The sequence below is a fragment of the Coregonus clupeaformis genome, unplaced genomic scaffold, assembly GCF_020615455.1.
Source record: "Coregonus clupeaformis isolate EN_2021a unplaced genomic scaffold, ASM2061545v1 scaf0318, whole genome shotgun sequence".
In the NCBI taxonomy this organism is placed as follows: Eukaryota; Metazoa; Chordata; class Actinopteri; order Salmoniformes; family Salmonidae; genus Coregonus; species Coregonus clupeaformis.
Genome location: NW_025533773.1, coordinates 392425 through 420120, shown reverse-complemented (window position 1 = coordinate 420120; position 27696 = coordinate 392425).

The following is a 27696-nucleotide window of genomic DNA, read 5'->3' as shown; positions in this document are numbered from 1 at the left end:
AGTGAATCTGTTATTCAATGTGTTTTTGGTACCTTAAGGGGTCTTCAAATTCAAAATCAAATAGCTAAATGATCCTTGGTATGACCATCTTAAAACAATTCCATATGTTAGCTTAGAACCCCCCTGGCTAGAAAGGGCTTAGGCTCTAGAGGGTTAATACAGTGGCTTGCGAAAGTATTCACTCCCTTGGCATTTTTCCTATATTGTTGCCTTACAACCTGGAATTAAAATGGATTTTTTGGGGGTTTGTATCATTTGATTTACACAACATGCCTACCACTTTGAAGATGCAAAATATTTTTGTGTGTGAAACAAACAAGAAATAAGACAAAAAAACACATGACTTGAGTGTGCATAACTATTCACCCCCCCACACACACTTTTTGCAGCAATTACAGCTGCACGTCTCTTGTGGTATGTTTCTATAAGCTTGGCACATCCAGCCACTGGGATTTTTGCCCATTCTTCAAGGCAAAACTGCTCCAGCTCCTTCAAGTTGGATGGGTTCCGCTGGTGTACAGCAATCTTTAAGTCATACCACAGATTCTCAATTGGATTGAGGTCTGGCTTTAACTAGGCCACTCCAAGACATTTAAATGTTCCCCTTAAACCACTCAAGTGTTGCTTTAGCAGCATGCTTAGGTTCATTGTCCTGCTGGAAGGTGAACCTCCATCCCAGTAAATCTCTGGAAGACTGAAACAGGTTTCCCTCAAGAATTTCCCTGTATTTAGCGCATCCATCATTCCTTCAATTCTGACCAGTTTCCCAGTCCCTGCCGATAAAAAACATCCCCACAGCATGATGCTGCCACCACCATGCTTCACTGTGGGGACGGTGTTCTCGGGGTGATGAGAGGTGTTGGGTTTGCGCCAGATATAGCGTTTTCCTTGATGGCCAAAAAGCTCAATTTTAGTCTCATCTGACCAGAATACCTTCTTCCATATGTTTGGGGAATCTCCCACATGCCTTTTGGCGAACACCAAATGTGTTTGCTTATTTTTTTCTTTAAGCAATGGCTTTTTTCTGGCCACTCTTCCTTAAAGCCCAGCTCTGTGGAGTGTACGGCTTAAGGTGGTCCTATGGACAGATACTCCAATCTCCGCTGTGGAGCTTTGCAGCTCCTTCAGGGTTATCTTTGGTCTCTTTGTTGCCTCTCTGATTAATGCCCTCCTTGCCTGGTCCATGAGTTTTGGTGGGCGGCCCTCTCTTGGCAGGTTTGTTGTCATGCCATATTCTTTCCTGTTTTTAATAATGGATTTAATGGTGCTCTGTGGGATGTTCAACGTTTCTGATATTTTTTTATAACCCAACCCTGATCTGTACTTCTCCACAACTTTGTCCCTGACCTGTTTGGAGAGCTCCTTGGTCTTCATGGTGCCGCTTGCTTGGTGGTGCCCCTTGCTTAGTGGTGTTGCAGACTCTGGGGCCTTTCAGAACAGGTGTATATATACTGAGATCATGGGACAGATCATGTGACACTTAGACTGCTCCAGAGTCCAATGGCATCGAGCTTTACTCCACTCCAGCCAACGTTTGGCATTGTGCATGGTGATCTTAGGCTTGTGTGCGGCTGCTCGGCCATGGAAACCCATTTCATGAAGCTCCCGACGAACAGTTCTTGTGCTGACGTTGCTTCTAGAGGCAGCTTGGAACTCAGTGGTGAGTGTTGCAACCGAGGACAGACGATTTTTATGTGCTACACGTTTCAGCACTCGGCGGTCCCGTTCTGTGAGCTTGTGTGGCCTACCACTTTGCGGCTCAGCCGTTGTTGCTCCTAGACGTTTCCACTTCACAATAACAGCACTTACAGTTGACCGGGGCAGCTCTAGCAGGGCAGAAATTTGACGAACTGACTTGTTGGAAAACTGGCATCCTGTGACAGTGCCACGTTGAAAGTCACTGAGCTCTTCAGTAAGGCCATTCTACTGCCAATGTTTGTCTATGGAGATTTCATGAATGTGTGCTCGATTTTATACACCTGTCAGCAACGGGTGTGGCTGAGATAGCCAAACTGTCATCCTATGACGGTGCCACGTTGAAAGTCACTGAGCTCTTCAGTAAGGCTATTCTACTGCCAATGTTTGTCTATGGAGATTGTATGGCTGAAATAGCCGAATCCACTAATTTGAAGGGTGTCCACATACTTATATATATAGTGTATATCAATAGCAATTTAATTAATTTAATAGAGCACTTCATGTCCAATTTTCTTACAATTATTTTTGAGTGAGTCTACTTTCTTCTAGTAGGTTCTGCTGGCTCTAGTGTGATTTGCTAGTATGAGCCTGGGCTATCCTTGTGAAATATAGCTCAATCAATAGGCGATCAGCAATCAACTATTACTTGTCAGTTTTGATATATCCTATCATAGCTGTAGGTTGTTTGGCCATGTCTAATGTTCTGTGAAGATGGGCTTTTCATAATCTTTATTGTTTTTCTCTCTTTTTCACCCCCATCAACATTTTTATTTGTGGAGTGTTGTGATACAGTGGGGAAAAAAAGTATTTAGTCAGCCACCAATTGTGCAAGTTCTCCCACTTAAAAAGATGAGAGAGGCCTGTAATTTTCATCATAGGTACACGTCAACAATGACAGACAAAATGAGATTTTTTTTTCCAGAAAATCACATTGTAGGATTTTTAATGAATTTATTTGCAATTTATGGTGGAAAATAAGTATTTGGTCAATAACAAAAGTTTCTCAATACTTTGTTATATACCCTTTGTTGTCAATGACACAGGTCAAACGTTTTCTGTAAGTCTTCACAAGGTTTTCACACACTGTTGCTGGTATTTTGGCCCATTCCTCCATGCAGATCTCCTCTAGAGCAGTGATGTTTTGGGACTGTCGCTGGGCAACACGGACTTTCAACTCCCTCCAAAGATTTTCTATGGGGTTGAGATCTGGAGACTGGCTAGGCCACTCCAGGACCTTGAAATGCTTCTTACGAAGCCACTCCTTCGTTGCCCGGGCGGTGTGTTTGGGATCATTGTCATGTTGAAAGACCCAGCCACGTTTCATCTTCAATGCCCTTGCTGATGGAAGGAGGTTTTCACTCAAAATCTCACGATACATGGCCCCATTCATTCTTTCCTTTACACGGATCAGTCGTCCTGATCCCTTTGCAGAAAAAACAGCCCCAAAGCATGATGTTTTCACCCCCCATGCTTCACAGTAGGTATGGTGTTCTTTGGATGCAACTCAGCATTCTTTGTCCTCCAAACACGACGAGTTGAGTTTTTACCAAAAAGTTCTATTTTGGTTTCATCTGACCATATGACATTCTCCCAATCCTCTTCTGGATCATCCAAATGCACTCTAGCAAACTTCAGACGGGCCTGGACATGTACTGGCTTAAGCAGGGGGACATGTCTGGCACTGCAGGATTTGAGTCCCTGGCGGCGTAGTGTGTTACTGATGGTAGGCTTTGTTACTTTGGTCCCAGCTCTCTGCAGGTCATTCACTAGGTCCCCTCGTGTGGTTCTGGGATTTTTGCTCACCGTTCTTGTGATCATTTTGACCCCACGGGTGAGATCTTGCGTGGAGCCCCAGATCGAGGGAGATTATCAGTGGTCTTGTATGTCTTCCATTTCCAAATAATTGCTCCCACAGTTGATTTCTTCAAACCAAGCTGCTTACCTATTGCAGATTCAGTCTTCCCAGCTTGGTGCAGGTCTACAATTTTGTTTCTGGTGTCCTTTGACAGCTCTTTGGTCTTGGCCATAGTGGAGTTTGGAGTGTGACTGTTTGAGGTTGTGGACAGGTGTCTTTTATACTGATATCAAGTTCAAACAGGTGCCATTAATACAGGTAACGAATGGAGGACAGAGGAGCCTCTAAAAGAAGAAGTTACAGGTCTGTGAGAGCCAGAAATCTTGCTTGTTTGTAGGTGACCAAATACTTATTTTCCACCATAATTTGCAAATAAATTCATTAAAAATCCTACAATGTGGTTTTCTGGATTTTTTTTCTCAATTTGTCTGTCATAGTTGACGTGTACCTATGATGAAAATTACAGGCCTCTCTCATCTTTTTAAGTGGGAGAACTTGCACAATTGGTGGCTGACTAAATACTTTTTTCCCCCACTGTATATAAAACCTCTGAATGAACAGAGAGAGAGGGAATGAGAGGGGATAGAGAAAACGATGAAATTTAACCCCTTTAAAACTGTATAATTTCCAGAGGATACCTCAGGGCGGTGAGCGTTTAACAGTGGGACGCGGGAAGCAGAGATCACTGGACTGGTAATTGTTTCCTCTAAATCTGCTGAGCTCTGAGAAAGAAAACAAAATGAAGTTTTTCATCAGATGAGAAAACGACGGGAAAAGGAGAGAAAGCAACAATGCTTCTGCCTATCCATGTTTGCGTCTGTTAACATATCCAACTATATCCACGTTACCACTGCTTAACACTCCTTACCACAACAAGTTGCTGTGCTACATTATTTATCTAGAGGTAAATTAGAATTATTATTTTTTCAAGTCTTGACTCTATACCGTTGTTATGTTATTTGCAATCTTAATCCCCAAGCTTGGTCATTCTATTATTCAGGTTCATCAAAAATATGTGGATTCAATGGAATTGTTTCCAATTCCAGCATATATATTAGTTTTTCTCTTCCAATAAGGCCCCATTCAAACAAGGTGTTTTGAAGTAACCCCTTTTCAGTTATAGATGTAAGTAGATGCTGCATTGTGGTGTTTTGAAAAGCACCGTGGCGCTAACTTGGTTTGATATTCTCCCATTCCGTCAAAGCCCAAGCAATAGGCCTGATATCTCATTTAGAAGTTAAGAGATTTGCCTCTCCACAGCCACACAAATGCATCAGGAAGGCAAAGTACGCTCCACACGCTCCACTTTGACCAATTTGTCTCCATCAATCAATTCATATAAACACTGAATGATTTAGCTAAAATAGTGTGAAGAATCTTGTGGGAATTCCCCCCCCCCCCACTTTCTTTTCATTATATTCCCAAGTATGTGTGGAGTTTAGTCTCCACCACAAGTGCGTTGCATTTGGCTTTGAAAGTCTCCGATTTAGCACTGTGGTATTGGCTCATTTTTCATATCCATTGTTGGCTTGTCATGGTGTCATAGCTGTTCCGCCGAGCTGTTAGATCAGTCCAAATGTATAAATCATCCAGGATCTGACACACTCATTTAATTCGGGAAGCCCTGGTGCGGCGGCACGCTTATTAATTGAAAAATCCCTTGCCCATTTGCTGACTGGGAACATTCAGGCCTTTTATTTTATTTTTATTAACATGGATATTCCGTATGATTTCCCTCAGTAGCCTGTTGACTCCCCGCTAGGCGCTTTGTCATTTATCATCATATGCTATATTTGTCAATCTGTTGAATTCTTAGAGTCAAAAGTCCTCAAGAAAATCACTTTGCATATAAAGAAAGGGGGGAATATGGAGCTCTGTGGCCAAAGCCCCTTCTCTCCCTTCCATTCTTCCATGCCGCGGTGGTTCCAACCCTGGGAGCCTGTGTTATTGTTTTCCATCTGTGAAATAAAGTAACAGTTACTTAATGTACCAAAAACAATTTGTCCAGTGTTTCTTTTCCCCATTGAAGGCGTGCATGGCTCGCTGAGGGCTCCCCTTATCTCAGCGAGGCTAATCCGTTTTCACACTGCGCTCTGGCGCTCTCATTTTACAGCTGACGAGCTCGCAGGCTCCATGCTGGGCCCTGAAATGGGACCCCAGTCACTGCGGCCCCTTGGAGTTTGCGTAGGTAAGTGTGCAGAACAAATGCTGAAAAGTCTTTAAAAAGTTAAAGGGACTAGTTTTGGCTCTATTTTTTTTCTCCCGTCCCACCTGATCACCTACACTATACACTTTTCCTGCCTCTCAGCGTTTGTGTAAAGCTGTCAGTAGTATATGTGGTTGTGATCGTGAAAGCGTGGCTACTTTGTTGGGAGAAAGAGTTAGAACAGGAGTGTTTCACTCATTCACTGTGAGTATGTGTGTGTGTTTGTGAGTTTGTGTTGCTATGTGAACTGTGTTAGGTAGTGTGTGTGAGTGTTATGTGAACTCCCTCTGTGCTGGTCAAGAGAGATGGGGAGTTTAGTGTAGTGAGGAGTCAGGCCAGAGTTGGGTGATTTCCACTCCGAACACCCTGAAAAAAATCAAATTTGAACACTCTCCCGCGGGACACATGGGCAAGATCAAAACAGTCACAATAACTGTGTGTCAAAACACAAAAGAAAGAGAGGAAAACGAAAGGATATTTTAGAGGAACATTATGCAGTGCACTGACCTGTGCGGACAGGTGGACTGACCTCCTTCACAACCTTTTACACGCCATGGCTTAGTCATTCAAACGTATAAACCAAAAGCCCAAATGTAATGTGGAACCAATTCCAGTTTTACATAGCCAAAATTATTATCCCATAACCTTGAGAGTCCACTGAGTGTTTCAGTTTAAATAGGATATGGTTAGGCACACAGCCAATGATCAGAGGAGAGTGAAAAATTACTCTTTAAGTCACTTCTTTACTGAAATACCAATGATTTAAACTATTACTGTAATCATAAAGATGCCTTGATACATCCTTGAAAAGGACAGCATACAGTGTTTGCTGTCTTTAATTGGATGCAAATGTGACTGACTGACAAACAGAATCAAAATTGAGATTGTATCATGGTAAACCACTGGACAATTGAATTATGCACTTGGAGAACAATTTAGCTAAATCATCTTTCCATGACTTGCTTGCACCAGCTGGCTAGCTAGCATTAGCTAGCACAAAATAAGTCATCGAAAGAGCATAATTGTAATTGTCCAGTGGTCTACTATGATAAAATCTCAATTTTGATTCTGTTTGTCAGTTAAAGACAGCAAAGGCTGTATGCTGTTATTTTCAAGGATGTATCAATAGTACCCAAGAAGGGCCATGATATCTGAAGCTTACAACAACATAAATACAACTTTGACCTACCACACCACTTATATTAACTTACGTAACGTGTTATTCTCCTTGGAAAGCATGATGTCGTCTGTCCTTTCAAAAGGAATCTGCTATTTTTGGTGAGATACAGTAGCTACAGTCAACGTCTCACCTGTTCTAGCTAGCCAAACTCCAAATGCATACCCTCGTTATAAGATGTTTTTGTGGCAGTACATTTTGATAGGTCTCATATTCATACAAAACAAAGGGAAATGAAAGATTGCATGTAAAATTATCTGTGATGGGTGATTTGAAGGAGTCAGGCGCAGGAGGGTAAATCACAGAATAACAGGATTTATTCCGGAATACAGAGTTACGCAGTATAGCGTCAAAACAGTCCAACAAGGCACACAGGGAAAATAACCCGGCGATACAAAATACAAGGAGCTCCACCGAGCTTCACTATCCGCACAATAAACAATCACACACAAAGACAAGGGGGCAGAGGGAACACTTATACAGGTACTGATGAGGGGATATGAACCAGGTGTGTGTAATAAACAAGACAAAACCAATGGAATGATGAGATGAGGAGCGGCAGTGGCTAGAAGGCCGGTGACGACGAACGCCGAAGCCTGCCTGAACAAGGAGAGGAGGCAGCTTCGGAGGAAGTCGTGACAGTACCCCCCTGGAGCGGACCAGCCACCACCGGCCTGAGGAGAGACACATGGAGCGAGGGGTTAATACGGTAATCTGGAGGGAGTAGTACCCTATAGGTAACCTCATTTATTCTCCTCAGGACTTTGAACGGCCCCACAAAACACGGGCTCAGCTTCCAGCAGGGCAGGCGGAGGGTTAGATTCCGGGTCGAGAGCCAGACCCGATCACCCGGTACAAAGACCGGGGCCTCACTGCGGTGGCGGTCAGCGTTGGCCTTCTGGTGATGTCCGGCACGTTGGAGGTGGACGAGAGCAGCGTTCCACGTCTCCTCCGCACGCTGAAACCAGTCATCCACCACAGGAGCCTCAGTGTCGCTCTGATGCAACGGTGCCAGAACCGGCTGATAACCTAAAACACATTGAAATGGCGTTAGGTTAGTGGAAGAGTGGCGAAGAGAGTTCTGGGCAAATTCGGCCCATTGCAAGAACACTGACCACTCCCCCGGCCGGTCCTGGCAGTTGGACCGCAGGAACCTACCCACATCCTAATTCACTCGTTCCACCTGCCCATTAGACTCTGGGTGAAAACCAGAGGTCAGGCTGACCGAGACCCCCAGACGTTCCATGAACGCCTTCCAGACCCTGGATGTGGTCAGACACTATGTCCTCTGGCACCCCATAGTGCCGGGAGACATGTGTAAACAGGGCCTCTGCAGTTTGCAGGGCCGTGGGGAGACCGGGCAGAGGAAGGAGGCGGCAGGCTTTGGAAAAGTGGTCCACAACGACCAGGATGGTGGTGTTACCTTGAGAGAGGGGAAGATCAGTAAGGAAGTCAATACACAAGTGGGACTATGGCCGTTGTGGAACTGGTAAGGGCTGTAACTTACCCGCTGGGAGGTGCCTAGGTGCCTTACTCTGGGCGCACACCGAGCAGGAGGAAACATACACCCTCAGGTCCTTAGCCAAGGTAGGCCACCAGTACTTTCCGGTCAGGCAGCGCACTGTACGATCGATACCTGGGTGACCAGAGGAGGGGGATGTGTTTGCCCAATAGATCAGAGAAGGCACGTACTGCAGCCCAGCTGGACACTGAGGTGGAGATGGCTTTGTGTGTAACGCCCACTTTATGTATGCGTCCATCGCCATTACTACCGGCGCCACAATGCGAGAGGCCGGGAGTATGGGGGTGTTGTTTATGGGGCTCTCCTCTGTGTCGTACAGCCGTGACAGTGCGTCTGTCTTCACGTTCTTTGTACTCGAGATGTAAGATAGTGTAAAATCAAACCAGGTAAAGAATATGGCCCACCTGGCCTGGTGAGGGTTCAGCCTCCTCGCTGCCTGGATGTACTCCAGGTTATGTTGGTCCGTCCAGACGAGGAAAGGGTGTTTTGCCCCCGGTCAAGGCTCGGACAACAGCCAACAGCTTCCGATCACCAATGTCATAGTTCTGCTCCGCCGGGCTGAGCTTCTTAGTGAAGAAGGCACAGGGGCGGAGCTTGGGTGGCGTGCCCGAGCGTTGAGATAGGACAGCGCCTATCCTTACCTCGGACGCATCCACCTCCACTACGAATGGTAGTGATGGATTGGGATGGGCCAGTACCGGGGCAGAGGTGAACAGAACCCTCAGGTTACTGAAGGCCCTGTCAGCCTCAGCAGACCAGCAGAGCCGGGACGGCCCACCCTTCAACAGAGATGTGATGGGAGCTGCGACCTTGCCAAAGCCCCGGATAAACCTCTGATAGTAGTTGGCAAAGCCAATAAAGCGCTGCACCTCCTTAACCGTTGTTGGAGTCGGCCAATTACGCACGGCTGAAATGCGATCTCCCTCCATCTCCACACCTGAGGTGGTAATGCGGTATCCGAAGGAAGGAGACAGACTGTTGGAAAAACAGACACTTTTCTGCCTTGGCATAAAGGTCATTTTCCAACAGTCGGGCCAGCACTTTGCGAACCAGGGACACATGCTCGGCGCACGTAGCGGAATACACCAGAATGTCATCGATGTAGACCACTACATCGCGACCAAGCATGTCCCAAAACACCTCATTCACAAAGGACTGGAAGACGGATGGAGCATTCATCAAACAGTAAGGCATCACCAGGTATTCGTAATGCCCCGTGGTTGTGCTGAATGCTGTCTTCCACTCGTCCCCCTCTCGGACACGCACCAGGTTGTACGCACTCCAGAGATCTAATTTTGCGAAGAAGCGCGCCCGATGCATTGACTCGATCACAGATGGAATGAGGGGTAGAGGATAACTTTAACGTATTGTCCCCTAGTTCAGTGCTCGGTAATCAATGCAAGGGCGCAGACCTCTGTCTTTCTTCTTCACAAAAGATAAACTTGAGGAGTTGGGCAAAGTGGAGGGATGTATGAACCCCTGGCTCAGGGACTCGGAGACGTATGTCTCCATAGCCTCTGTTTCAGCCTGCGACAGGGGATACACATGACTCCTGGGAGGCACAGCGTCTACCCGGAGGTTTATTGCGCAATCCCCCACCCGTCAGGTGGTAATTTGGTCGCCTGCGTTTTGGAAAACACGTACGCCAAATCGAGGTATTCGGGGGGAATGCGCATGGTGGAGGTAGTGTCTGGACTTTCCACAGTGGTTGCACCAATGGAAACACCTAGACACCTACCCTGACACTCTCGCGACCACCCCATGAGAACCCTCTGCGGCCATGAAAAGGTGGGGTTGTGTAGTGCTAACCAGGGAAGACCTAACACAACAAGGAAATCAGGAGACTCAATAATAAAAAAAGTGACTTGCCCTCTATGAGTCTCGTGCGTAACCATTGTGACTGGTGCTGTAACTTCCTTAACAATCCCGGACCCTAATGGTCAACTGTCAAGTGCTCTGAATGGAATGGATAGGGGAACCAAAGTAATGCCTAGACTATGTGCAAATGACCTATCCATAAAGTTCCCAGCTGTGCTTGAATCGACCAGCGCCTTACACTGGGGAACTACCGTGTATTCAGGAAAGTGGATGGGTAGGGTACAGTGTGCAGCAGAGGGCTCTGAACGAGTGTGGGTGTTCGATACCTGGGGTGATGCTAGAGTGCCGTGCCTGCCGCCTCCAGACCCAAAAGAACGCCGATGACAGCGTGCAGCAGAATGTCCTCCCATGCCACAAGAGTGACACTGGCGCTGTCGTCGGGCCCCTTCCAGACGTCCTCTAGAAGCCAGCAGGTTGTCCAACCGGATGGCCATGTCCACCAGTTGATCGAAAGACAATGTGGTGTCCCGGCAGGCTAGCTCCCTTCGGACATCCTCTCGTAGATGGCACCGGAAGTAGTCGATGAGGGCCCGCTCGTTCCACCCGGACTCCAGGGCGAAGTCCTGCGCGGTCCTCATCCCCTGTTTCAGGTGGACCAGCTTCTCGCCCGCCTCTCTACCTTCGGGCGGGTGATCGAAGATGGCCCGAAAGAGGCGAGCAAACTCCCCGTAGTTGTCCAACACGGCCCCTCCTTCACTCCAGACTGCTTTGGCCAACTCCAGGGCTTTCCCCGGAGGACAGACACCTTCTCCCGCTCCGATGGGGCCAGGCTGATGTTCGAATAATATAGCTCCAGTTGTAGGAGGAATCCCTGGCAGAGAGCAGCTGTTCCGTCGGAATCCCGTGGTTGGGATATATGGATCCCTCTGGGTGCTGTGGTGTGGGTGGCTGGATCCGGTCGCGCAGCTGGTCCCGACAGATCGGGTCCTCTCCTCTCCAGGCGTTGGATGACCTGGAGAACCCGATCCATCGCTTCTCCCAAGCTGGCTAGCATCGTCGAATGCTCCCGGCCCGTGCCACGACTCCAGGCATGTGCTCCTCTCCTGCTGACTCCATGGCGGGTGTGTGATTCTGTGATGGGTGATTTGAAGGAGTCAGGCGCAGGAGGGTAAATCACTGAATAACAGGATTTATTCCGGAATACAGAGTTACGCAGTAAAGCGTCAAAACAGTCCAGTGCGCAAAACAGGTGCACTGGAACCAACAAGGCACACAGGGAAAATAACCTGGCGATACAAAATACAAGAGCTCCACCTAGATTCACTATCCTCACATTAAACAATCACACAAAAAGACAAGGGGGCAGAGGGAACACTTATACAGGTACTGATGAGGGGATATGAACCAAGTGTGTGTAATAAACAAGACAAAACCAATGGAATGATGAGATGAGGAGCGGCAGTGGCTAGAAGGCCGGTGACGACGAACGCCGAAGCCTGCCTGAACAAGGAGAGGAGGCAGCTTCGGAGGAAGTCGTGACAGTATCCATTTATGCCAAAAACTACTCTCAGCTGTTTTCCGATAATTTCTGACCCCTTATGTGAGAGCGGTTCACAAATTGAAAGTGGTTGTCTTACTTGAACATGACAAATCAAAGCTCTGAAATGGTATCTGTTACACCCTTTCCAAATAACACAGTCTATAATAGATTAAGTAGGTCTGGTAGATAGAGGAGCTACCACATGCCCATAGTCTCATGTTCTAATGTACTGGGGCAATGGCATGCTTTTTCTCAGCCACGACTTGCTTCCTTCTTCACAGACACACTGAAGAGGATGTAACCTAAATGGTAGGAAACAACTCTTATTATTATCTGTATGCCCACTGAAATCCTGATGCGTTTTTGCCCACCAGACTGTGGTGCCCATTCTGCTCAATACGCTGGCAAGTCACTGGGTTGATAATGATATTGTGGTCCCAGTGCTTCCACATGAATTAGTATCTAATGAGAGGCCTTCTGTTGATCCAGTACCGTGGGCACCGGGCTTCTAGGTAGATACAGGGCCCTTCATGTGCACCTCTGCTTGGAACAGTCAAGCAGGACTAAATGGGATCACCCTGGTTCAAAGGTATACAAGGTAAAAGCCTAGCTAGAGGGGAAAAGTATAATTCCCTTCTCAACTGTGGATTAGTTAGGCATAATGAGAATTGATTTGCAGCTCATTTATTAAACTTGGTTCATAAGAGAGTGGTCATTTAACTCTTTGGCAAAAATGTATTGGATATCAAAACGCTTACTGAATACTTTATGGCTGTGCTGGCTTTTATATTACCCAGTTCCTGCTCTCTGCCTTCCCTCCCTGGACGCAAGGTTGAAAATGAGCTTCTTGCCCACACTATAGGGCACATTTAGATGCAGGGGTAGGGACAATGATTTGCTAAATTGTTTGCATTTTCACAATGATATTGGTTATTCAAAGAGTTTGGGCAGGACATGACCTGATATACAATTTCTGTCAAGAATCATGGTTACTTTGTCATCTCTCTCTTTTTCAATGATAGAGGTCACAACAAAGATACTCTCACTCAAGCTACACCCCACAAGGGGATTTGATCCACTCATCCTCACACTCTTATATTTTTAAGATCCACAACATCCTATCATTACATTCACTGTTATGTCCTTCAAGAATGGTTGATTTACTCCAGAGTCATGCTCTCCCAGTCCCATGGTGTCAAGTCATTTAAGGCATCTGCATCCTCTCTGGCCCAGCCTCTGCAGTCCCATCAGCCCCCCGTGGAGGCTCGTATCAGCGCATGCCCACACGGGCCACACATGGACGGCACACGGACGGCCCAGCCAGGAGGGCAGCTGGCCCAGCAGCGGCCCAAGAGCTCCCTGGGTGCAGAGCAGCTGGAGGTCTGTAAGTGAGTAGGCAAACACAGGAATATAATTTCAACCTCCATTTAAAAAAGATAACCTGTACAATCTGTATTTGTCATGGCTTAGTCTAAAAAAAATGTACTCGCCATAAACTAAGTACAGTATGTTTTACAAAAAAAGCCTTACAAAGTCTGTTGTTTGAAACTAGCTAAAAAATACAAAAGTTTGTCTTGGATTTATGCTGCTGCACGTAATATGTCATATTCATATATTTCACAGCCATTTGCAGATTTATGTAAAGCAATTGAACTTTCCTTTAAGCCCCACTCCAGAATTTTGGGCAACCAATCGCAGCGCTCCAATGAATAGCAACTGTTGTCGAGTCCGACACTTCGGACAAGCTCATGTTTAAATCGTATGAAAGCCAGTGATGGCTATGGCAAAAATTGAAACATTAATAATTGAACAGTGCACCAGGAGCACTTGCTACTGTGGTTCCTGAAATGCAGAGCATGTTGATGGAGTATTTTTCAAATCCGAAATGACACTTTTGTTACATTGTTTGTTAGCTCAGCTGGTTAGATAGCTCTTAGTCTCACTGACCAACAAACATTGCTAACGCTAGCTACCTAGCCACTTAATATAACTTGTTTTCTCAAAATGTGTGTTGGCTAGCTAAGATATCAATTTTATGAGTACATCTCCCATCTGCTGTCGACATCAGAATACTATTTGAGAGCACTAGTTAGCTCCAAAACTGGTTATAGCTTTGACTGCATGCTGACAGTGAATTCAAAGCCATTCAGTGGCTAGCTACGCTACAAACATAATTTTACCAGGTTACCGTGAAGCAATTGTAATGACAGACCACCACAACATACCCAAGAGTTTCCTGATTAGCTAAGGGTTTTCTGTGTTTAATTTCAATGTGTTTTAGAAACACAGTTTGAGATCATTGTGAGGGGATTTCCACAGTGGTTGAATGGGGAATTGGGCTTCCCGGGAAAATGTTGTCAGAGGTTGCAACGCTAACCAAGGGGGTTGTGGCTTAGCGAAGGGTCAATTATTGGATATCCCCCTTTTTTTCTCCTCTTTTCCCATCGTGTAGAATATGCAAAAGAGAAGTGACATCGCAACCTAGTGCATCAGCAACTGTGCATAAGTGAAAGACCAGTTGGGCTGATATAAAGTAATTGAGTTAACCCCCCCTAACCTAAACAACTGTAATGGATAGCATGAAAAATCTCCTAGCCCCCCTTTCGACCCCTCCTTCCCCTCAACGTTTAGTCTGACCTCCCTAAAGCTAAGGCAGTTGACTCAGGAGTTGCTAGCAGGGTCATCCGTAGTTCAGCTGGAGGTTAAAGATAAAAAAACGTATATTCCTTTTGTGTTCACCACATCCTCTCCTCGGGATAAAAACGATAAAAACGAAAAAGAGAAAGATAACCCGACAAATACCTGAGTTCATAGACATTTTAGGAGCTTGTGTAGTTTATCTAGATTTTATTAATTTACAGGTTTATGTGTAGGATTGCTTTTTAAGGCATTTCCATTGTCGTAAACAGCCAAACAAATGTTACCCAGGAAATGTTGTTCACAGATATCTTGTGTTTGCCTGAATTGTTCCCTGTAAATCTCTTCCAACAGAACATAATGTCTTTATGATGTGACCTTAGTGCAGTGAACGAGTTAACACCTCCAAGGAACGTAGCCTAGCTACTCCATGTAAATATAATTAAGAAAGATCTAGTTTTGCTGGGTATTATTAGACCGACGCAATTCGTTAACGTGTGACTCCTGTAAATGAAATCAGATTACAGCTTCGCTCCGTGTCTAGGCCCCTCTCTCTCTCTCTCTGAAGAGACTACTATTTTGGTGGGCTTAATTGTTTACATTAAGATGAGCTGGGGGGTTTTCTATCTCCTTTGCACTGATTTGAAGTTTGCTCTCTCATCCATGTAACAAATGCTATGAGACTAAGAGAGAGAGAGAGACCCACCAGAGAGAGGCCATGCTAGACTGAGTCTGAAAGGACCACAGCACTTCAGAGGAAGAGATTCATAATCACAGGCGAGATGACAGGTGGATCAAATTTCTAAACCTTTGTGTGTGAACACTGGCAGGCCATCCGTCACTAGCCACTCCAGTGTTTTCTTAACCTCGCCATTGCATTAAGTCGACTTCCTGCAGCGTCGGAACAAGGTGACACATTGATGAGGAGGATATATAATGGGGGGAAAGCTTAAAGAGCTTTGGAGTTGGAGAAATTACTATGGAAGGGGTGGGGTTGGGGATGTTACGGGAATGTGTCACACAAAGTAAGCGTTTTCATAGTCTGTACAGCCTTTGCTTGTGCAGTTTAAAACATATACTACCGAATGTGAAGGAGGATGATAGACCAGAAAGATTGTGTTTGATGATGAAATCAGCATAAGGATGACACTCATGGCCCTATAACCATATATTGAAGGGTTTTAACCACAAAGGATTGCTCTCAAGAAAAGGTATTGATTTAAACATAGCAAATACCCAAATGGACACCCTACAACTACTTTTCAATTTACACCATGAATGGTGATGCCCTTAGTAAGCTGAGAGTGTGTGTACTGGCTAGGGGCAAAACTAAACCCATGCATCAAATCAAGGTGGAGAGAGTGTCACCAGCCACCATAAGCATGAAAACAAACTACTCTCACGATGCTAAATACAGCCGTCTATGTTCAGTTACTTTGTCACAAATCACTGCAACACTTCCTTCCAATCCTTCATTTTGGGATTACTGGGACGCCAACACGCCAGCCTGTCACATGCTCACTGGGGGTAATAATTGGTATGAAATTGTGTTATGGACAGCTGAAAGTTAAAGGCTCTGATCGCCCGGGAATCCACCAAGAGGATTCCTGTTTTACACCCTGTCAGGATTTTTTACTCACTCTCTCCTCTCCTCCAAACCCCCCTTTTTTTCCCCCCTCTCCTCTCCTCTTCAGCTAGCACTATGGATTTGTTGTCATGGGGGTCTGGCGATCTTGCTGACACCCCTGTCAGAAAATGAATTTTTCACTCGGCCCTTGATTGACTCCATTTGTGGGGTGTAACTCTATCAGAAAACGCCAGTCTCTTGTTCGCTCAGTCATCGGCTCTCTGACTGCTGGAGTCGAGAGGGAGACAGATACAGAGATAGAAGGAGAAAGACTGAATGGAGCAAGAGAGATAGATACAGAGAAAGAGAGAGGAGGCAGTATTCTCAATGTGATTTGGTGGAGACAGAGAGATAAGAGCGATGCTTTCTTAAATCATTCTATGGTTGTCAGTTTCCTTTTACCCAATCTAACATACACTGTACTTAAAACAGCCTACCAAATAAATTGTTTTGATAAAATGTAGAGAAATGTAGAGTTCCGTGAAAAAGGGAGAACAGGTAGGCCAGAGAGTGAACAGTCATGCTCCATTGCAGCATGTTGCATGCCTGTGGGAGACAAACAACCAAGCAAATCTGTGTTTGACTGGGATGTTGGTTTTGATATGCGTTACAAATCACATACCTCTGACACAGAACAAGAGCTATTAGTTTTTCCCTGACAGAGGGATGGAGATGGGAATGTAGGAAGGATGGGAGGAGCAGGGAGAAGGGAGGGAGGGATGGAAGGAAGGAGAGGGAGAGGGGAGGGGTGGGAGGGAAAAGGGAATGAAGGGAGACGAGGAAGAAGGGAGGGATGGGAGGAGTGGGATGAGAGGGAGAAAGGATGGGAAGAGGAAGGGGTGTCACTTTTATATAAAATATAACAATCTGAGAAGAGGAGCCTGTCAGTAACTCTGCATTTGTTTGTGTGGTCTCTGATGCAGATACTATTTGACCTCTGAGACTGAGTCAGCAAGCACCCAATGCAATCATTTGCACATAAAAAAGAAAACTGCACTTTACTTAGCAAGAATGTTTACCCTGTATTTCAAGGGGTAATGCAATAGTAACAAATTAGAGGGTATGGTATGACCCTTTCAACGCATGGTTTGCTTTAGTTTTCAATAGTCATAATAAGCAAATTGTTGTTTCTTTAAGTCGAGTGACATGATGGAGAAAGAATAATACATGGCTATCATTTAAATTCCACCACTGTTATTTATACCTTAATATGACAACTGATACTGGTCTCCCAAAAGCTGAACCCAGTGTAAACGTATCATCTATGTCTCACATATTCTTCTCTATGACTTATCAGTCTGAAGGCCAGGGGAGCTATCCACTCTTATCCTTCTATTAGGGAGCACATGTCAGGACCTATTTGCCACTGGTTACTTTGAGAGTGACATCAGCGATGACCTCTTGAACCTTGCTGACAGAGAAATGCTTCTGCAATAGTTTTTCCATTATGGAGGCTGGTGAGCACAAACACCACACAGACATGTTGGAGTGGAGGAGGGAAAAGAAAACTAAAAGGCACTTAAACCTGTAGTTGACCTATCATGTTTCCATATTGTGTGAGAGGTGGATATGAAATCAGTGTTGACCTGCTTTGGCCCCATAGGCAAAGGCTCATCAATCTGTCATTGGACACCTATGCTCACACCTCTGCCTTGACCCTCTACTACAGGATATAGCATCAGATAAGGAGGTCAATGCACGCACAGACACACACACACACACACACACACACACACACGCACACACACTTACGTGCATAAACACAAACACACACACACACGCACACACACTTGCTTGCATGAACACAAACACACACACACACACACACACACACAATCCATTCATTTCTTTGCCTTTGTCAGTCTCCCTCCCTTCTGCTTGCTTGTCTGTGTATGTGTGAATCAGTCTTCAATATAGCTATGGTGGAGTTGAAGCAGTTTCGTATTAGGGGGTAAATTGTTGCCACCGAGCTTTCAACACGCCTCGCAACAGGTCAGAAGGAGAGTTTCATATATAAGCTCGCTGTTGAGCTGAAGAGCTAGAAGATACTCAAGCTTATAGAGCAGTATGCTATGGGGTGGTCTGGTCAATATTGCAGCTCTGAACAGACGTCAGTAGAATATATAATCTTGCTAGCTCCTTGATCAGACACAATTACAAACAAACTAGATCATCAATGAGCTCATATTTGAGATCTAATGCATTTATCCATCCACTAAGAATATCAGTGATGAGGAAAGCTGGTCAAAAGTGTCAACCCTGTAACACTTAATCTGTCAAATATCTTCTAAGTTTGTTTTCAGAGCATTCCTTACTACTATAGTTAGACTTACTATATGCACTGCATGGTGAATCTATTACACAGACCACTTTCCCTGCTCGCGTGCATCAGGCCTGATTGACAAATTAACTGTGGCAAATGATAAAGAAAAAACAACTAGCGAGGGAAGATGTGACATTTGTCGACACTGATTGATGTAATATGACACTAATTCTCTGATGGGATATTCCTGTCTCGTCACTCATTACCGTGCCGTTCGGCTCATAAAAGCACATGTCATCAAGTGAAGTCTTTACAGGTTGGCCTAAAGTAGTAAGCAGCGCTACCTCCACTGGCCTCTGCAATTACCTGATTACCTCCCTCTCCCTGCCCCCCACTCACTAGCAGGATTCATCAGGGTCTTGTAATTTCATTCAAATTACCCATGAACCTTGGCCCTGCGCATCAACAGTAAATGTCATGGCGACCCTATTGAGAGACTTGAGGTGTAAGTGATGCTTTGTGAGGTCATTGTGGTGGAGTAATAAGGGGCGTCTTTCCAGACTCGACCAGGAAGGGATGGATATCTGAGGTGTTTGACCACGCTGAGGGGAGAGAAAGGGGGTGGGGTGGTGGTGTGGGGGCATGGACTCTACAAGATGTCGAAAGCGTTCTACGGGGATGCTGGACTATGTTGATATCAAAGCTTCTCACCGTTTTGTCAACTTGGCTGGATGTCCTTTGGGTGGTGGACCATTATTGATACACACGGGAAACTGTTGAGCGTGAAAAATCCAGCAGCATTGCAGTTCTTGACACAAACCGGTGCGCCTGGCACCTACTACCATACCCTGTTCAAAGGCACTTACATATTTTGTCTTGCCCATTCATCCTCTGAATGGCACACATACACAATCCATGTCTCAATTGTCTCAAGGCTTAAAAATCATTCTTTAACCTGTCTCCTCCCCTTCATCTACACTGATTGAAGTGGATCTAACAAGTGACATCAATAAGGGATCATAGCTTTCACCTGGATTCACCTGGTCAGTCTATGTCATGGAAAGAGCAGGTATTCCTAATGTTTGTATACTCAGTGTATATCTGTGTGTGTGTGAGTGTGTGTGTGTGTGTGTGTGTGTGTGTGTGTGTGTGTGTGTGTGTGTGTGTGTGTGTGTGTGTGTGTGTGTGTGTGTGTGTGTGTGTGTGTGTGTGCGTGTGTGTGTGTGTGAGAGAGAGCTGTAAGGGCATGAGAGATGAGAGAGAGAGACCCAGCTGGTAGAGTTGTGACTGGAGTCTAAAGCTGGTAGAGTTGTGACTGGGGTCAAAAGGCCTGTCACTCGGTGGCCTGATAGGAACATTAACCATATGCCTTACTGTTGGAGACTGCTTAGAGATTGGCTTGATGATTACCCCCTCCCTACTCTGTTTAAGTCAGATGGACCTCCAGACCATAACCCCCACCCCAGACCCCTGAAGACCACAGACCACCTACACCCCAAGAACTACACTCTCTGCTGGGTAAGTCTTGGCCCTCCTATGGCTTATAATTTGGTCCTTTGCCCTGGCCCCTTGTCGAAGTCAGTAATGTACCATTTCCATTTTCATATCAGAAGTGATATGGTAAGACAGTCATAGCCCATTCTAAACATATCATTTTATGAATATTCAAATGTGTATCTGTGTTTTTAAACCGTGTTACTACAGCCAAGACGTCCACATAACACACAAGTTGTAAGTATTGAAAGTTAATTTCCTCACGCACACATTCATAAATTCATTAGTGTGACTTCCCATCAGAGTATCAGTTACATTAAGCCTCATTAGCTTCTTTTTTACTTCCTTCTCTTCTTTATATTAGCTAATTAGCTCAGGGGTGGCCACAAATTAATTACCATCTTCCTACGGCCTTGTGCAATTGCATTCTGTTTATTTAGTTTCTCCTATTAACTTGTAATCTTTTTCTACTCGTAAAAAAAAGCAATTAGCCATTTTTTGATAAACAAAAATGATGCTAGCTCAGGGATAATCAGCAACTCTGCATGTCGACTCAAGAAAATTACCCTGCTGTCAGCTAATTTGACCTCCGAACCCTTGCCAAGCCCAGAAAAGTCTATTTTGTTGTTTTATAAAGGACAAGGTTGTAACTCTGTGAGAGAATGGTAAAAACACATCATTAACATATCTACCACAACATGCTCCTGAGTGGCGCAGCGGTCTAAGGCACTGCATCTCAGTACTTGAGGCTTCACTACAGACCCCCTGGTTCGATTCCAGGCTGTATCACAACCGGCCGTGATTGGGAGTCCCATAGGGCGGCGCACAATTGGCCCAGCGTCGTCCGGGTTTGGCCGGTGTAGGCCGTCATTGTAAATAAGAATTTGTTCTTAACTGACTTGCCTAGTTAAATAAAGGTAAATAATTTTTAAAAAACATGACACAATATTTGTTTTCCTGATGTGCTCAAAAGTTTTCCTGATCTGCTCATCTTAATTTGTATTGCAGTGTTATGATGGTTGCTACTATAGACTACTAAAAACTGTGGCTATCAACTTTAAACATCTTCTCTACTGTGGTGTTAATGAAGTACACAAAACTTTTATCAAAGCCTAGAATGTATTCCAATACTCGCATGACATTTTGATAAATAACACAGCCACACATGGGATTCATTGCTGAAATTGTTACAACAGAATCACGGGTAATAAATCATTTTCTTCATGACTCTTAGAAATTAGGTTGCACTTCAAAAGTAGGAAACTAACTTCCTAATTTGAAGAAAATGAAGGAACCATGGGAAAAGCCATCTCACTTCCTGTTTTGCCTTATATAGACAGGCATGACTGGTCACGTGATATGACAGCCTATCATCCCCTGCAGAGATGCATGCTGCAGTCGTAGATTCTCCTCAAAGTATTTCAATAAAGCAACACAATGGCTGCTTCATTAGCGCATTGATTCATTAATGCAGCCATCCTTCTTCCTCATATTCACCCAACACAAACACTGATGATACACAAGGTAACCGTAATGATAACTGGAGCTACGGTCGAAGTCTTTTTAAAGTACCTAGAGGCCTATCCGCTTTGATGAAGCAGCCCATTTATACCCTGTCTCACACGAGAGGTCATCCTTCTCCATATTCTATGTATTGACCCAGGTTGTTCCTTTTATTACAAGCAGGTTTTTTTTATTGAAGGATGATTACATTGAATGATGTCAAGTGAGGGGAGAAAAGATCGACCAGAATAATGACGTTCCGGAGAGAAGAGACAGAGACGGGGGCTGGGGGTTAATGTCGATGGTTCTCCTGCCGCCTTGTCTTTTTTTGCTGCTCACAAATTGAGTCACATCCTCGCCTCATCCATTATTTAGGGAAGATCGGACTCTCCTGGCATCTATGGATTTGATAATCATTCCCATGTCCATATTAAATATGTGACATAAATTTCACAGTAGGAGCCTGTCAATGAAGGGCTGTGGTGAGCAACTAAAGGTGTGGAAGGGGAACTAATGTATGGAGATGACAGCGAGTGAGAGAGAAAGAGAGAGAGAGAGAGAGCGAGAGGGAGGGAGAGAGACAAAGGGAGAGATAGAGACTGAGAAAGAAAATACAGAGTTTTGTTTGTATCTATCTGATGATGCAACGTAAACATATTTCAGATTTTATGATAATACCTTTTGTGCTTTAACATTAACTCAAGGCTCTGGATACATCCGGACACACAAAATATCCAATAAAAAGGCTTCCATTTTACATTTAATACCAGTTAGCATCTATAAAAAAGGTATTGGATGTATATAAAAGATGGTCCCTGAGGCTGAGTATTTGGGTGTGTATCTGTGTATATGGGCAGGGGCAGGGGGACGGGGGTATGAGAGGGAGGGGGAGAGAGAGGTGTGAGGTGATGACTCGCCATATAAATAAGATAGCAAGAGCATGATAACAAGAAACTGTTAGACAGGCAGGCAGTATGTCTCTTCTCCTCCCTCCGTGGTGGACTCTTCCTCCGGTGTGATTCTGTACAGCTGGTGGCCATGAATACTGGCCTATGCACAACAGATGTTTCTCTCCAGGCTAACCAATATATCATCACCTGATAACCAATGACAAAAGCTCCTTCGTATTGTGTGAGACAACAATAAAAGAGAAACCTCGCCCAGCGTGGATAACTGTGTGTGTGTGTGTGTGTGTGTGTGTGTGTGTATGTGTGTGTGTGTGTGTGTGTGTGTGTGGTTAGAGAGGAAAGAGGTGTTGGAAGTGTGTGGTATGTTACAGTAGACTCTGGTCAGAAATTAAGGAGTTTGGAAGAGAGAGAGAGAGAGAGAGAGAGAGAGAGAGAGAGAGAGAGAGCGAGAGAGAGAGAGAAATGGAGAGGGAGATGCTAGGTATTTGCTTGTGGCTAGGAAGGAATAGCTACAGTACAACATTTTTAGTCTTCATGTTGTAATGAAGATTTAATGTAAATATAAACATGGACTTGGAGTGGAGACTTGGAGTGGATAATTGGAGTGGAACAAGTTCAGAACTGGTCCAACAACTAACACAGTATAAGGGTTCCTACAAACATTTAACAGGGGACCAATCACATATCTCATATCCTTATAGCCCATTGGTTTGAAAATGGTACTTCCCAAATAACATGCAGCATTTGCTTTAATTAGAATACCCACTGTCATCGTTCCATTTTAGTTGAGGCGAGTGTCAGCAGAGCAAGACAAACAAATTCAATAATAATTAACTTGAGTCATCTACTCATCCGCCATGGCTCATCAATTTTAGAGACATTTCCCCCAGAACTTTAGTAATGCCTAGCTAGTCTCATGTGTTCAAGTGGTGCTGGGAGGTTAAAGCTTGTGGAGTCACACCCGTAAGTGTGACTCCACACTTACGGCATCCGCAAAACCCTGGTTTCATCCTAGTTATGAGTCTCATCATATGCTTTTTTGTGAGGGGAAATTATTCTGTACTCAACTATTGTTGTTCTCTATGGAGACAAATGTATAGTTTTCATAAATATAAATGTGCATTAGTAGAACATTAAAGTCTGGCCCCAAATGTTATTTTATATGTGTCAGCTTATTGTTTGTCTTTCTTATCTTTGGCTTGGGCAGAGAGACTGGGGGACTGAAGAGGCGGGGGCAGGAGGAGGAAAGGGGGAGGAGGGGGGGGGGCTGCTGATGACTTGGCCATATGCTTGCTGTCAGATGGCTGTACAGGTAATATCAGGCCTCCTTCAGAACACCTCTCTGGCTGGCAGGCCCAATCAGGCTCAGGAAGCCTGGCTGATTGGACTGACATACTCCATCAAACCCAGCGCCAAAGTGCCCCAGACTGCCTCGGACATCACGGCTAATTCGCAGTGAGAGGGGCTGCTTTCTTTTGCAATCGCTCACTGTATAGAAGAATGGAAATGTTTTATTTCAAGATCAGTAACCCCAATACAGTGTTGGATGTAATGATTATGGCTATAAATAAATTTGCTCTCAAGCCTATATGGCATTTATCAAAAGTATGTTACAGATTAGTTCACTTCAGCACCATAAACAGTTGCAATGTACATTTTTCTATTATATCTTCACTTTCATACCATCAGCTGCATATGACTACCAGTGTCAACAGTCTTTGCATGTTTGTGTGCATGTAACCCTGTTCATTTACAATGGGTTGTCCATATTTGCCTCTGTGTGTTTCATTCAAGCACATATGTTTTCAGGGCAGCCAAAGAAGGATTCATACTGAATTCTCTCCTTGCTGAGCACGTTGGACAGTGTGGTGTTTCATATCAACGCATGTGGGACCAAGGCCCGCTCACTCTATCTACCACTTATTTTCACCCATGCCTAACCATTCCATGCATTTCAAATAAAACGCTTACTAGTTTGACATAATTAAGTATTTCATATAATTGGGGCTGCTTTAATCATCTTTAATCACCCAAATGTAGTCTAAATGAAATGTTTATGAGAACATTAGATTTTTGTGGGAATGATCACAACCCAGAAAGCCTTGGACTAACATGTTGAACCTTCTAATTATCTGTAATGTTGAGAAATTACACACTGTGTGTGTTTGTGTGTGTGTTTTCCTTGCTAAAAACGTGAAATAGAATGCAGCAAACATTTGACTATCTTTGAGATGGCGAAACCTAATACAATAATGAAAAATTACGAAAATATGGAACATTCTAAAGGCCCCCTGTCACTAGGCGTACCTATTTAATGCTATTCCTTTCATTCCAATTAGATTGTTTTGGAGAAACAGAGACTTGAAAATACTATTTTAGTGGAAATAGCAAATGGTCATTATGACTATCCAAATGGAGCACAAATTATTTAATGGATGGCCCCTATTGACTGCAGTTTGCCGAGCCACGGTCGTGTTTGCCATCATGATTGGGTCAACCAGTCACCCTCTCTCTCCAATCCTGAAGAGGTGTGCCAATCATGGGTCTATTGTTTCCCCAACCAGGAAAAAAGGGAAGGATGGAAAGGAATGCATGAGTGCTACTTAGAAAACATTTACCTCTTCATGCTGCACTCTCACTATGTGGCAATTTATACCCAGGGGGTCTAACTCAAAAACTGTAACAACAAGATCCGTTCACCACCAATGTTTTTGGCCTACTTTGCTAAATATCTGTGGAACCGTTGCTTCCGAGGACCAATAATGCTCTTATCTGATGCCCTGCACAGAAAGTCACCCCACAGATGCACATAATTATGAAAAAATTAAGTCAACAATAAACTCCACCTACACAAACCTCTGTACTCCTTGCATATGATTGGCAGTGTCAGAAGGGACGAAGAACACAGTGGGCTATGTTATGAAAGAATGGGAGAGCAGGTCTGTCTGCTCCCTAGTCAAAATATCCTATAGGATTAGTGATTTTTCCAATAGAATCCTATAGGATTCACACAATCCTATAGGATTTTGTGTCACCTCTATCAGAATCCTATTGGACTGTTTTTTTCCCTATTGTAAATCAAAAGTAATCCGATTGGATCCTTTAGGTTTTTGCTGTCTTGTAGGATTTTGTCACACCAATCATAATCCTATTATAACTTTTTTTCTTAATTGAACCCAATAAATTATAGTTTGTTATAATAAGTTCCAGTACAACAATAATAACAACATTTATGTTGATCGGAAACAACAGTTCTATATTCATTTCTGTTTTATTCACCTTTAAGAAAGCCTTTCTCTTTAAGAGAGACTTATGACGTCACAGCAAGCACAGGCTTGCAGTGTTAATTAACTACCGAGTTCAGCTCGCCACCTGTGGCTGTGCAGAGAATCTACAGTTTTCTAACATTATTATTCTAACTGTTTTATCCTTCACTGTGTGTGAATGCAAGAACTGTGAGTAATGTGACAGTATTTGTTTCCTGACGAAGTTTAGTCATATTTTGTCCTTGTGCAGCATTTTATGCATCGTTTTTATGCTACCTAAGTGTTAGCCACATTTTGCCTGTCAACTGACTAGCTGACTAGCTAGCTAAGTTATAGCCATTTGTATCTCGTTTTTGGGTCACTGCATTGATTAAGCAGATAAGAAATGTTGTATCTTGTTTTTTATTGCTAAATATATATGCAAGTCAAACCCATTTTCATGATTTCTGGTAGATCACCTAAATAAATAAATCATATCACGTTTTTGGACACATTCAGCAGTTTTTACCAAATTAAGTAGAATACTTTTGGAAATGAATGTTGAAAGTTCCATTTATATTCCTAAAACATAAGTTGAAAATGATGCTGTCACTGCTTCACATTGACAATAACTTTTGATAAATAGCCCAATGTCAAAACACAGTTTTGAAGTGTCCTAATCAATAAACAGTTTGTGATATATTGAAAACATAAACATAAAATGTATTACCTACACATACAGTAATCATATTACTTTAACGAGCACCTTATAAACTGCACATGCACCAAAATCCCTGTTGTTTTGACAAGTGGCAATTTATCACTCATATTGATTAGGGGGGAAATCGGGGTGTGTATGCACTGTTGAAACTAACACAACTCAAACACATGGACACTGGAATATTCTTTAAATCACTCGCTAGAGGAAAAAACCTGCTGGAGACAACCAGCTACATTTTTGAGAAAGAGAAACGCAACACTTATTTTTCAATCACTCTTATTGATATCACTCATACTGAAATCAATAGAATGTGAGGGGGGAGTCGGGTTGCATGTCCTGTTCAAACTAACCTTACTAAAAACACACGGAATCTGGGAATAATATGGGAATAACCAGCTACATTTTGGATTGTTGCATTTTGACGCAAGTGGGTTTACAACGCAGAACGCTAAATGCAACACTATTTTGTTAATCACTCATATCGATATCAATTTGAAGTCAATAGAGTGGGGGCAAACGTTTGGTGTGTATGCACTGTTTAAACTAACACTATTCAAAGGCCACACTGAATCTGAGATTCATTTGCATATCACTGGTTAGAAGAGAATTTGCTGAAGAGAGTCATGTAAATTCTAGAATGTCGAATGGATGTTTTGTGAGGCTGCGAAACGGCAAAGGAAACAAATCAGTTGCTTTGTTATTTAACTTCAACAAATCACGACCTGCCATAGGATATCAACAGTGAAAAGGGTTGGCTGTTATTTGAGTGATAGTTTGACTTTCAAATCCATGTATTGGTGTGAGGGCAGCGACTTTTATACAGAGAGCTGCCCAAATTTTCCCTGCCATTTGAGTTTGAAAATGATAGTAGAATTTTAAGTCCTAAAACCGCCGGAAGACAAAATCAACAGTACAAAACCAATGATATTGATCTGTTTTAAGCAATCCATTTTGTGTCATTGTGATTACTATAAACATTTATCACTTATCTGAGGTAAAAAGGATGTGTGATTACCCTCTATTCGATATGGTCAAAACGTGAGGTTGTGTAAAGTAGTAACACATATTGTCCACGTACAGGAAATTAGCGCAAATAAAATAATCTAATATGTTTATTGGATTCCAAAACAAAATCCAATCAGATTTTGAACCAGTCCTATTGGAGTCCTATTTAGGGATAATCAACAAGAGGCTATGCGTTCCACTAGTAAATTGTGGAAGGTGTGTTCCACGACGCGCTAAAGGAGTGGAACTAACCTTCCACGGAGTTGCATTATTTTCTAGAGAATGCATAGCACCACGAGTTGATTATCCCTTTTATACCATGGCTATAATTTAACAGATTTGTCACTAGAAATGTGTTCATTTGCCGCTAGAAATGTGTTCAACATCTCCTGAAGTAGCTAGCAAGTTTACTAGATAGCGACAGTAGTTGCCTTAGTAACCAAACAAGCAGACTTGCTATCTTAGCTAACTAAACCA